Source organism: Cebus imitator, unplaced genomic scaffold (genome assembly GCF_001604975.1).
Source record: "Cebus imitator isolate Cc_AM_T3 unplaced genomic scaffold, Cebus_imitator-1.0 Scaffold45, whole genome shotgun sequence".
Classification (NCBI taxonomy): domain Eukaryota; kingdom Metazoa; phylum Chordata; class Mammalia; order Primates; family Cebidae; genus Cebus; species Cebus imitator.
Genome location: NW_016107360.1, coordinates 4,688,224 through 4,701,199, shown reverse-complemented (window position 1 = coordinate 4,701,199; position 12,976 = coordinate 4,688,224). Strand labels below are relative to the sequence as shown.

The window sequence follows — 12,976 nt, the reverse complement described above, 5'->3', positions numbered from 1 at the left end:
AAAAAAAAAAAAAAAAAAAAAAAAAAAGAGGAAAAATTTTTTATCTGGTTCCCTGCTGTATCCCTGAGGCTTAGAGCAATACCAGGCACAGTGAAAGAGCTCAGTATGTATTCACTGAAGGAAAGGATGAATGAATGTCTCCCCTGCATTGCCCAAAAACATCCTATGCGCTCTCTCTTTCATTTACTTCTGTGACATTCAGGTGACTTGCTCCTAACACTGTCCCTTCTCTTGATCAACTCTGGAACTCAGCTGGGGATGCCTCTCCCTGGGCAAGCTTTGTTCTGCTACTACATTTGCCCCTCTAGGCCATTCTGCACGGCTCGCTGCACACATACAAAGCACTATTGTTTCCCACACATTGTCCCTGAATTTCACCACTTTGATATCCTCACTCTACTCATCTAATAAATTAAAACTGACACTTCTGTTCTTCTTGTCTTTACACACACATTTAGAAGTTTCTTCTAATAGCAAAAACAATGCAAATAATTATGTGTACTATTGGAGCCTAGAAAATGTGGACTGTATGTATTGTAAAATCGAAATAGCTGGAACCTTCAATTAATCAGGGTTCTACATTTTAATTCTCTCCTGAAAAATGAGAAAAACTAAAACTAAGTATTATTCCTTTCAAGACACTGCAAAGTTCTTTCTTGCATCAGAACACATTTGACCTATTTCCTGTCTGAATCAGAAGACTAAAGCTCTATAGCACTGATGGCCCAAGCCACTTACCTCACCCCACAGCACCATCTCATATTGTATGCTCTCACAGTTCCTCAGGCTTAACTACCCCATCTACTTGATACCTTACTTCCTCTCTGTCCCCATAGCAATTAGTCCAATGTGAAATGCATTGAGCAGGTGCTCAAGCAATGAATTCATTTATTGATTAAATGGTAACTGTGACACTTTGCAAATCTGATCAAATAATAACTGTAAGACTTTTTTCAAAAATCAAAGAAAGTTTAAATGATGTACTTACCAAGAAAGGAAAGTGTACACATACATATTAAAAAGATGTTCAAAAGCAAGAGTTAGTACATAAATGGCCATATAATTTAATTAATTGAAACATCACCTTTCATAGACACTCTAGGTGACCAGGATTTTACTATAACTATTTTTTACCTGCTCGTTAGGTAGCTCTGTTAGTATTATCAAAAGCTACTTGAAGGCGGGCACAGTGGCTCATGCCTGTAATCCCAGCACTTTGAGAGGCCAAGGTGGGTGGATCATGAGGTCAGGAAATTGAGACTATCCTCGCCAACATGGTGAAACTTTGTTTCTACTAAAATACAAAAAATTAGCTGGGTGTGGTGGCACGCACCTGTAGTCCCAGCTACTCAGGAGTATAAGGCAGAGAATCACTTGAACTCGGGAGGCAGAGGTTTGCAGTGAGCCAGATTGCACCATTGTACTCCAGCCTGGGTGACAGAGTGAGACTCCGTCTCAATAACATAAAATAATAAAATAAAATAAAATAAAATAAAAAGCTACTGGATTAGAGGAAGAGAATGGGCAAAGATTTAGTCAAAAGAGAAAGAACATTATCATGTGGGAGTGGAGAGCAGAAAAGTCCACTTCTTTTTGAGGTTGTAATAATTTTGATGGCATTTCTCCATCCCTTATTTTTTTTTGGTAATTATTTAATACCTGAAATTAAGTTGCTGCATTGTACAGAGTCTTAGGGATAGGGCACCTGCTTATGTTCCTGCTGTAGAGTAACAGCAAAACCTGACATAAGACAGAGCTTAACAAGAGTGCTATGAAAAGGAAAAGGCAGTCTGCAGCAGGGAGCAGACAACAGGACGATGTCACCTCAAGGGAGAGAGGGAGGGCCCGAGAAAACTTCCTTAAGGAATTTTTGGCCCATTTTATTACATGATTGCATCTTTATTCTGCCTGGCTCCCAAATATACCCTATCTGTCAAAAACCACGCAGTATTGTTAGGTTACTACTGAGAGTCAGCCCATGCAGCCGGATCAATAAAAACTGGCCAAACAGCAGCAAACCTGTTCAGAGATGTAAATTATCTGCCAATATCCAACATCTCCCAGGTCTCAACTTTGATCACTGAGCCCCTCTGTTACCTGCTTAGCTTTCCCTTGGACCTCAGATCTCTTTTGTCTTTTAACACTTAATAACCCCTTTAAAGTTCAACTCTGTTGTGTCTACTAAAGACCTGCAAGCTGCCTTTCAAAATATACAACCAATTTGTATTTGAATGGGAAATACAGGAGCTACTCCTTCACCGTGGTTGAGGCAATAGGATGTCTCTACCTTGTCAGACCCACATTGCATATCCACTGATTATGCAGCGATAGCTCAGTTAATCTGTTTCTTCTGGCCTGGAAGGCTCTGCACTACTCACAAACAAACGGCAAGCAAGCTCCAAACTCTGTGTTCTCACATGCAGCATGAATATCTGTGGCCATTGATTCCTTGCCTCCTGGACAACCCTAAAGTACCCAGATTTTCACCATGTTTCACTTTTGTACACCAAAAATTTAGAAAAAAAATGAATGAAAAATCTTTTACCAAATATGCCATTGGTATAGAAGTTATTGGTAATGTCCTCTCAGATTCTGTAATTTCCAGCCAGTCTCCCAGTGTTTATGTGGCATCTCTTGTGATATTTTGGATAGAAGAGTTTCCTGTATATCTGGGCAACATCCAACAATCTGGTCTTATGCAACCAATTCATTTAGACTACCCTGGGGTACTTACTATACAGCATCCTCAACTGTCTAGAAAGGTGAGTTTGCACTTTTAAGGGTAATGTTTTTGGGAATCCACATTCCTCCTAGGACATTCATGTATAAGAGTGCCACTAGGGGGCCAGGTGCGGTGGCTCATACCTGTAATCCCAGCATTTTGGGAGGCTGAGGTGAGGGTGGGGGTGATCATGAGGTCATGGGATCATGAAGTCAGGGGATGGAGACCATCTTGGCTAACACAGTGAAACCCTGTCTCTACTAAATATACAAAAAATTAGCTGGGTATGGTGGCACATGCCTGTAGTCCCATCTACTTGGGAGGCTGAGGAACCCAGGAGGTAGAGGCTGCAGTGAGCTGAGATCATGCCACTGCACTTCAGCCTGGGCGAAAGAGTGAGACTCTGTCTCAAAAAAGAAAAAAAAGAGTGCCACTAGGCTGGAAAGGTAAGCTCCAACACGGTGAGGTAATTCAGTACTTCTTGGGACTGTCAAAGTATTTAGCTCCTTGTTTGTCAATAAAGAGCCCTAACAAAGATCGTCAAGTGGACTGACCAGTTAGTGGTTCCTCTCACATTAGGGCAGCTTTATATTATACAACTTGGAGGCCAATTCTGGGGGCCTTTGGAGCTTGATGTTCTTTTATATCATCCTAGAAGCATCTAGTTTGTTCAAAGGGTCAAGAATACTCCGGTTCTGCACACAGGCTTTTTTTTTTTTTTTAAGATTAAACCCAAAAGAATTGATAATTATGCAGTATAGGAGAAAATATCACATACCATCTGGGCAATATCCTAGAAGTTTGTCCTGTGAGAAGGAGAAGTGTAACATCCAGTGATCGTTCTGGCTGACCCAACATTTCTACCCGACCAGTAAAAACCAGTGAGAAGCAACGCATCGTTTTTTACCTCAAACATATCCCTAGGAGGCAGAATTTGTCCAAAAAGACCAGATGTCTGACTTTTCATAATGCCCATAAGTCAGTCTCTGCCCAGACAAGTCTGTAACCAGATAATCCATCCTCAAACAACAGTGAGTTCTGGCATCAGTGCTATGCTGACCCCCAAGTAGCTAACTGTCAGCCTCAGACGTCCTAGCAGGGCAGGCTGGGACCAATCTCCAGCTGTCTATGCTGTCTTCAGTGGGCCACAGGCACACACTCAGGAGCCCCATCCCCTTCTCCCATGTGACCACAGTCCCATCAGATGTAACAAAGTATCATGTGGCCTTGGACACCTTCTTCACAAGGCATCAAACATGCTATATCTTCTAAACTAAAGACAGTGGTAATGCCATTTAGTTCTTATGTTTTTAGTACCAACTTGAGGTCAGGCTCTCTGATTATATACATTGGCCCTCACCTTAGGGCTCTTGTTCTAGCTGGTAGTGACTGGCATACTCATTAAAAGGGACATTTTTAACCAAAACTGAGGATGGCTGGAACTGTGACTCCCTTCTTCAATGTTTCTTTTCTTTTCTCAGTGTTACCACTGTCCAGATGAATTTTCCTGGAAATTGGGCCCCATCTGTCATTTCTAGAGCATTTTCTTTTGCACTGTATGATCCACTTGTCTTCAATTCCCCGTAAAAATCCAAACCAAATGCACAAAAAAACAATGGAGCAATACCTTGGGAGGTATAGCTTGTACTAAGAAAGAGACCAGCCGGTCATTTTCCTGCCAACAATGCAGTTCTGCTACAATAGCGTCTTTGTTTCCAGCTAGAACAGGCAGTTCAGCAAGTCCTGGCCACCCCAAAACTTCTTTGCATCCTTTGTTCTACTGCAGTCAATGAATACCTTACATGACTAAGCCTACCCAGCCTGGCCTCTTTGCACCTCTCTGGCAGGCAATTAGAAAAGACATTCCCTATTTGGTACTCCTTAATGTAAATCCTATCAATCCAGTCCTTGTAGAACTTTGAATTTTCCTTTTAATTATTTTCTTTGTTTGACTTCATTATATTCTAATGACCCTTTAGAGCATAGTGGTAATCTCTCATTCCATAAGGATGAAGCTTTTCACCCAGTCCCCTTCACTACCTAGTACCTGTCACAGTTACTAAGGAATTCTCCTAAATATATGGTCCTTACTAAAAATCAGAAAAAAAAAAATGCTTTTCCCTGGGAGGCTGTTTGTGGTTCAATTCCAAGGAAAGGACCCTGGTACCACATGTACACATGAAACAGCAGTACTTTTAACTGTGGCTTCATTTATTATGGGCAGATCTTGAAATATTAACCTTTTTCATCCTACAAGGAAGTTGAGTCCAAAACCATGGAAAACACCAAAACATTCCTGGCCCAAATCCACCACACATCCCACGTACCTAATAAGACATATTTGGTACATTCTTCAGAGCTGGAATATTTCTGATTTTTCATCCTCCTGTCTTCATCACCAGCCCTTCTTTACACTTCCAAACTCAGTCTTTCCCATGAACTTTGACTTGAACTAGTCCTTGATAGCTACTCTGCTTTCTTACCCTGTACTGTCCTGAGACTGAATTTTCTGGCAACCCTCTAGAATAAACGAACTATACCAACATTTATCTGGAATAGCAGCAGATTCTGTCTTTAACAAATGTAACAGCATTTGTTGATTACAACAAAGCAAAACAACAACAGAACACCTGGCAGAGATAGTGCATGTCTAAAGCCATTATAGCAGTGATAGTTGGCTCGCTGATGAGGTTAGCATGAAAGGCCACTTTATGAGACCTTATATGCTATTTTATAAAATGAACTTTTATATTTTATTTTATTTGAAACAAAGTCTTGCTTTTCTGTCCCAGGCTGGAGGGCAGTGGCACAATCTCGGCTCATTGTAACCTCCACCTCCCAGGTTCAGGTGATTCTCCTGCCTCAGCCTCCCTAGTAGCTGGGATTACAGGTGCCCACAACCACGCCCAGCTAATGTTTGTATTTTAGTAGAGATGAGGTTTCACCATGTTGGCCAGGCTGGTCTCGAACTCCTGACCTCAGGTGATCCACCTGGCTCAGCCTTGCAAAGTGCTGAGACCAAAGATGTGAGCCACCGCACCTGGCCTAAAATAAACTTTTAGTACTTTGGATAATAGCACTCAAAATAGAAGGATCTTTTAAAATCATCTTAAAAGTATATATCTGATAAGAACACTATAATTTAACAATGCAATTTTAAGTTAATAATCTAACTTTTATTTCCTAAACTAATATTAGTTGAAGACTCTTTTCAAGAACTGCAGAAAGATAATTTAAATATATATGGTAAATATTATTAGTTTCGTAGCAAGAACCGATCTCAGCACTTTTGTCAAAAGGGGGGTCTGTTTTAATTAAATTATAAAATCCTAATGGAAATCATTTTGACTTTCAATACATTTTTTTGGTGTTTAAATTCAATAATTTACTTACTGTAAAAGAGGAAATAAGGTCACATTAAAATGGACTTTAAGTTGAAAAATAATCCTTTTACTCCATGAATGTAGTATGGCACTACTTTTCTACATAGTCATTCACTTATAGATATGAAATGTCAAATACATGCCAGCTGAATAATTTGGCCAAATTCGGTCATTCGTGTCAGTAAAATGTTCTTTCCTAAGATATTTTTAAAATTAATAGTGGGAAATAAGTAAAACTAAATTAAGACCATGCATACATTTGACTCTCATTATAACATGAGTTGTAAGAGAGTAAAATTTTGTATAATCTGTACACATCTTGAAGATTACCGAAAGGGATTTAGTTATTAAAATATAAAAGCACTTTGACATGAGGTAGTCAAGACTACCAGACTACCTTATGCAATGGTTTCTGGTGCTTTCTTTGTTTATCCCCCACCCCTGCCCCCAGTAACATTTGTTTATTTATTTATTATTTATTTGTTTGTTTTTGAGACACAATCTCACTCTATTGCTCAGGCTGGAGTGCCATGGCATGATCTTGGCTCACTATACCTTCCACCTCCTGGTTAATTTTTGTATTTTTAGTAAAGACGGGGTTTCACCATGTTGGCCAGGCAGGTCTTGAACTCCTGACATCAAGTGATCCGCCCACCTCAGCCTCCCATGCTGGGGTTACAAGCATCAGCCAGTGCACCTGCCCCGCCCCCCCCGACCCAGTAATATTTAAACTAGTAGACAAGTCTGTCCCTAACTTTTTCAGGGCCAAAAGCAAGAGTACAAATAGCAGTGAACATAACAGACTTAATATTTAACAGCTACAAACCAGGCAAAGAAACCCACAAGTAAAATAAATTCTATCTACCTTCCTTGATAAATATATATGTATAATGACCTAGAAGGCTAGGTCTGAATTTAGAATATTCACCTCCAGATTTCTGGTTAGGAACTGGGCAGTGTGTGAAGTGTTGCCTCTCCAGCCATGATCTTCCCCTCTTCTCTCCCACCTCTAGATTTATTCTGCAGCACAGGTAGCCTGTCATTTACATGCATGGAGACTTCAGCTTGCATGTCCATGCTCTGTTTACTTCTCCTAGATCAGTGTCCTTGGCCATCTTCACCTAGAATTTGGCACAGGGGTGACTCAGGTTACCCCAGAAGGTAGGCCATAAAAGTAGCCTGAGGCTGTTTGTGCTAAGAATTCTGGAGATGATCTAGAGGGGGTGACAGACCCTACATAAGTGGGCCCCATTGGACTCCCTGCCCATGGTTGAGGTCATGGCCGGAGGACAGCTAGAGCTGAACCTTCCAAGGCTCAAGGTAGAGATTCCTCTCACCTTTGGAAGGCAATCTATCCGTCTATAATTATGATTCAGAATGCTGACTCAAACCACACAATGCCTCTTTAATTAGTTTGCTTACCTATACAATGGGAATAACAGTACATAACTAAGAGGGTTGTAAGCATTAAAGGATATATTATGTTTTCATATAATGTGTCCAGGAGAGTGTCTGGCCTACAGAAAATTATACACAATGTTATTTTTTAACTCCAGAACTCAGTATAGTGCCTGTCATAAAGCTGTATGTGCTTTAAGAAAGTCTGAATGAACAGTGATTAAAAGAGTTAGAATTTTTTTTAAGTATTTGGTTGAAATACTTAAATATTTAAATATAATTTTTTAAGTATTTGGTTGAAAAAACTTAAATAATTAGGATTACTTTTTCTATTTTATCAACAATAAAAAGAATTGTCACTGAAATTTTGAAAACAAGACGGTCTTTGAAAAATAAGATTAAAGATTACTAAGTCTCAGCTTTTAATCTTTGTTAATGATTTGCCCAGAAGGTTGAGACTGCTTTCTGATGTGGGCTGGCAAAGCAGAAACAAGTGTCCTTCATGGTGTAACCTACTTTTAAAAGAAAACTTCATTTCTTTAAGTTCAAATTCTAGTGAGGCTTAGAACTGATTAGAGATAATTTGCTTAACTGCCCAATTTTAGATTGCTCACTATTATCCTCAAGTTATCCATGGGGTCATTTATGACAAATACTTTGTGAAGACCTATTGTGTCTCAGGCATTAGACATACAAAAATATAGGCAGCTTCTCCCCTCAAGGAGGCCACAGTGGATGTGTACATAGCAAGGCTAGGAGGAAGTTGTATGAGGAGCCTGAAGACAATGGGGAGCAAGGGAAAGGTTCTGAGCAGAATGGAACATGTGGACAAAGATTTGAGATGATGAAGATGACTTAGGAAGCTCATGTTATGAAACCTAATTCAGGCTTTGTCTACTATGTTCAAATCCTATCTCTCCTACTTACTAGATAGGTGACATTGGGCAAGTTACCTATCTCCTCTGTGCTTCTGTTTCTTCGTTTCAAAAACAGGGACCTCTCTCACAGTGTTATTACGAAGGCTGGACAAGAAAACAGAGTTTGGTTTTGAATGCGTTAGGGGTGATTTTGCCTTTAGATGTGTAGTGGAGACATGGAACACACAGTTTGCTGCACATTCTGGAGATCATATAACAGGTTAGGATTAGAGATAAATATTCTGGAGGTGCCAGTGTAGAAATGGTATTTAAGACCTAAGACTGGATCAGAGCAGTTCTTGGGAGTCCTGAGCCACTCCTACATTTGGCTGTCAAGAAATGTGAAAGAATCAACATCAGAGATGGAGAAGGAGCTTAAACCAAGAGAGTGTGGGTCCGAGAAGCCAACAAAACTGTTTCCAAGGAGGGCAAGGTCAACAGTGTCAACTCACCAACAGATGATACATCAGGCAGGATGGAGATTAAGAACTGGCCATCAGATTTGGCAATGTGGAGGTTACTCTGATGTTAAGAGACTGGACTGTAGAGGTGAGAAAGAAAGCCTTCTGGCAATGGATTCAAAGAGAAGGTGAGGAGATGAATTGGAGGCAAGAGTTATAGACAATTCTTTCAAGGACTTATAGCAAAAGGAGAGTGAAAAATAGGAGAGAAAGAGCTTTTGCAACATTCATGGATATTGCTTTAAATGATACAGTAGAAAGGAGAAAAACTAACCATGCAAGGGTGGGGGATCCTTAAAAATGAACCTTTAACAAGGTATACCTGCTGTGATTCTATTGGAACAAAACAATTAACATTTGTCTGGGGAAGGAGATTTATTTATGTTGTCTTTCCCTCTTCATATACATGCATATCAAAAAGCTATTACATCTCCATACCTTTTAAATAAAAATATTTGTAATGGAACTACAGTAGAATTATTGAAAAGTAAATGGCTGGGTGCGGCAGCTCATGACTGTAATCCCAGCACTTTGGCTAGATCACAAGGTCAGGAGTTCCAGACCAGCCTGGCCAAGATGGCAAAATCCCATCTCTATTACAAATACAAAAATTAGCCGGGCATGGCGGCATGTGCCTGTAGTCCCAGTTACTTGGGAGGCTGAGGCAGGAGAATCGCTTGAAACTGGGAGGCAGAGGTTGTGGTGAGTTGAGATTCCGCCACTGCACTCCAGTCTGGGCGACAGAGGGAGACTCTGTCTCGAAAAACAAACAAACAAAAAAGTAAATGGTTAAAATTACGTCTTTGCCATTCCTGCGTCCTTCTGTTTTGCAATTGCTTCCTTTAAAAATTGTGAACGTTCTTCTTGCCCTAAGTTTTAGTTTTTTAAAAAATTCATGGTTTAAGATTAGTTACAGTGTATTCCTTCTCCAGTAGTATTTTTATTTACTGAAATATTTTAAAATAAAATGATATGAAAAATTTCTTTCAAAATATTTAGTTGGGAGAAGGGGATGAATTGGGAAGTGGTGGGAACAGAGATGAAAGAAGTTGGTTTTGAGTTGATAGTTAATGAAGCTGGGTGATGAATATATAGTGGTCCCTTATACCATTCTCTCTAATTCTGTATGCTTTTGAAAATTTATATTATACCATGTTAAAAACTTAAAAAATCATCGTTAATACCATGTTTAACCAAAAAGAATCCATTAAATAGTGAGATTTCAGATAATTTGGTAACAAGAGAAGTTATTTTGGGGCACAGGAATTTTTCTGGCATTTTCCAAACCAAATGAGCTACTTTGGTGTCAGTTTAGAGGGCAAATATGTGTTATTTTTAATTGATCAGAAAGTGTTTCCATTGCTTCAAGACAGAATCAATTTGGATGCTTATTATGCAAATAATTTAGAAGGCTGAATTTTTGTTAATGATACCTTGGTTCTTTTAAATATTAGATCACTTTAGGGTAAGCATAAATAATTCTGGAAACACATGCTATGCAATGTTTTGAGAGGAAGTAATGCTACAGTCACAAAGTAATGTTAATCTAGTTGGTTGTTGTTGAAAGGAATAATTGACAATTGAATAAACAGAAGGTGATGTTTCATTGCAATAATAGTTACCACTTTTTTAAAGGAAATTGCAGTTTCTGAAATTTGTTACACTTATATTGCTATATAAAAATTTGGGTAACAAAAGTTCTTAATCTTTTAAAATAAGTAAATGTGGAAACAATATTGCTACATTAACTCTTCAAATATTAATCACTAGATACTCTTTATGTCTTCCAGTTATTTATTAACCACTTTACTGTGCTATTGTTTCTCCAGCTGTGGATAATTTCCACCAGAGATAGTTAAAAAAAAAAAAACTGCAATAATTTTTTGTACATCAGAAATCTTTGGATTTGATTAATAACATCCCCCACTGCTCACTATATATTTGTTATTAAAAGTCCACTATGTATTTAAGACCTATACATTCTGCTTCAAAAATTAAACCCAAAGTTATGTTGGTCTTATGCAGCTTCTGGTCTCTTTTGTATGGCTCTATTGCCCTCAACATTTTCCTGGTGTAAACTACTGAGCAAGGGAACAAGATTTCCTTTGTAACTGATACCTAAATTTCTATTCTGCTTTAAGCATCTAATTTGCACTGTAAAGACATATAATTTGAGACTTGTAGCTATATCACAAAAGTACAGCAGTTTATGCTGATCTCTAATTTTCTAAGTTATACTGGCTATAATTTACATTTTTTGCATGTTTTTAACTGCCATGCAAATGAGTATACATCAGAAACCTTTGTATATTGACAGAGACTGGGAAAAGGATGCCTTGTTCTGATTTCAGATAAGCATTCCCTTTTCAGGTCTGCAGGTGCAGGGAGGCCCATTCATAATATTTCCTTCAAATCAGTTTTAGTCGCAGGGTGGAAATACAATGCTTTTTCACCAAAGCCTGACTAATGTTTATAAGCACAGTTAATGTTTTTTAAAAATTTACTATAAATGGCACATTTTAAAGGCAAGTAGGACTTTTTCCTTTGCCTATATGTTGGGAACAAAATATACTGCGTTAACACAAATTTTGGTCATTTTACTAGTGTGTGTGTGTCTGTGTGTGTGTGTTTACTAGAAATCTAGAAAAACCCTTTATTACTTATTGAAACAGGATTTGGAATTGTGCTCAGCAGAAAATTTGCTGCAACAAATACAGGTTTCTTTTATTTAAGAGATAACTCATAATAAATGTTACTTTTTCCTTTGCCGTTTCACTTATTTTGAAATCAACAAACAAGTAAAAAAATAACCACAAGATAAAGAGAGTTACTCTAATTTCTCCATTTCAGATAACTGGGTAAATCTCCGGGAAACAAATGTTAGAAAACTATATATGCAACAATTAATTAAAGATAGCCGGATGTTTCCATATGTTTATACATATAAGCTGTTTATAAGGTTGTGATCTGTTTTGATTAGCTTCAGGCAAAAACCTGGCACATCAAAGTAAAGGAGTAAATTTTAACCTACAAAACAATTACAACTATTATTTAAACTCTCCTTGAGCCCCAGAGGTCAGAGAAAGGCTCTAATATAATTTAAGGGCTTGGTGAACAAACAGAGAAAAAATGAAATTAAAAAAAAATATGACAATAGTCACTGCATTAGCAAAAATAAATGTTGGGCCTATATTGAAAACCATTAAGAACTTATCCTAAACTGATGTTAGTCCTATTATTTAGTTGTATAGTTTTCCAACAATCCAATTTGATTGTTTCATAAGTCAGAAGTCCTAAAACACCTTCTCGTATGGTATTTGACTTGAACTTTCCTTTGTGATTTGAACTCAGAAGGCAGGTATTACTATCCTCATTTTACAGATGAGGACAATGAATTTTACAAAGCGTTAACCTCTCCACATCAAGGTACCTCGGACATAAATGGCTTGCCTGGACAGAAAGTTGTCAATCCTGGTCCAGCATTCTTTTTGCTTCTCTGTCTCAGAGATTGATCTCAGCGAGGGATCAATTAGACAGATTTTTAAAAAAAAAAAGCTGAAAAGATGGTGACTTAAAGCATGAATATCCCTCCAGTGTGTGTAGTTAATTTAGACTGAGCACTAAAGACAATAGAAACTTGGATGCTGTCCTTTTCTGGACTCAAAAAATTGAAGACTACTCCCATTATAACCAACTTACCTACAGCCTCGAGTTAAAGGCACGTTAGTTGTTAATGGACCCAAATGTTAGAAAGATGGAAAGAACATTCTGTACAGACGATGCTCTTAAGAATGGACCAGGACCCTAAATGACTTCTGTAAACAGGACACCCTCTCTTCCAAAATTCCTTTCTATTACGGCTTCCCCAATACCTAGGAATAACACACAGTGTCTCCTGTGATCATTAGTTCTTGCTTTCACTCCAGGGCAGAAAGACACCTGTCCTAGAGACCATGGGTGCTGGGGGACCTGCCACACACCCGCCCTCCTGAAGTTCTCTGATGCCTGCAACTTACCTGGGCGGGATGCTCTGGCCGGGCAGCTCGTCGTGCCAGCCCAAGACCTTGGGGAAGAGAAGAAAACAAAACAACAAAA

The 12,976-nt window shown here is 38.6% G+C and overlaps 1 protein-coding gene and 1 long non-coding RNA gene across 3 annotated transcripts in view; both read right to left on the bottom strand.

Annotated features, from left to right (window-relative positions):
* LOC119470939 overlaps positions 1–12,944 on the bottom strand; it is a 21,919-nt gene extending 8,975 nt beyond the window's left edge. The window contains exon 1 of the long non-coding RNA XR_005199917.1: positions 12,898–12,944. This is a non-coding gene — a long non-coding RNA (uncharacterized LOC119470939). The remainder of the gene's footprint in view (positions 1–12,897) is intronic.
* The window catches only part of ITGB8 (integrin subunit beta 8), a 76,976-nt gene that overhangs the window by 62,335 nt on the left and 1,665 nt on the right, over positions 1–12,976 (bottom strand). The gene's annotated exons all lie outside the window — the stretch shown is intronic.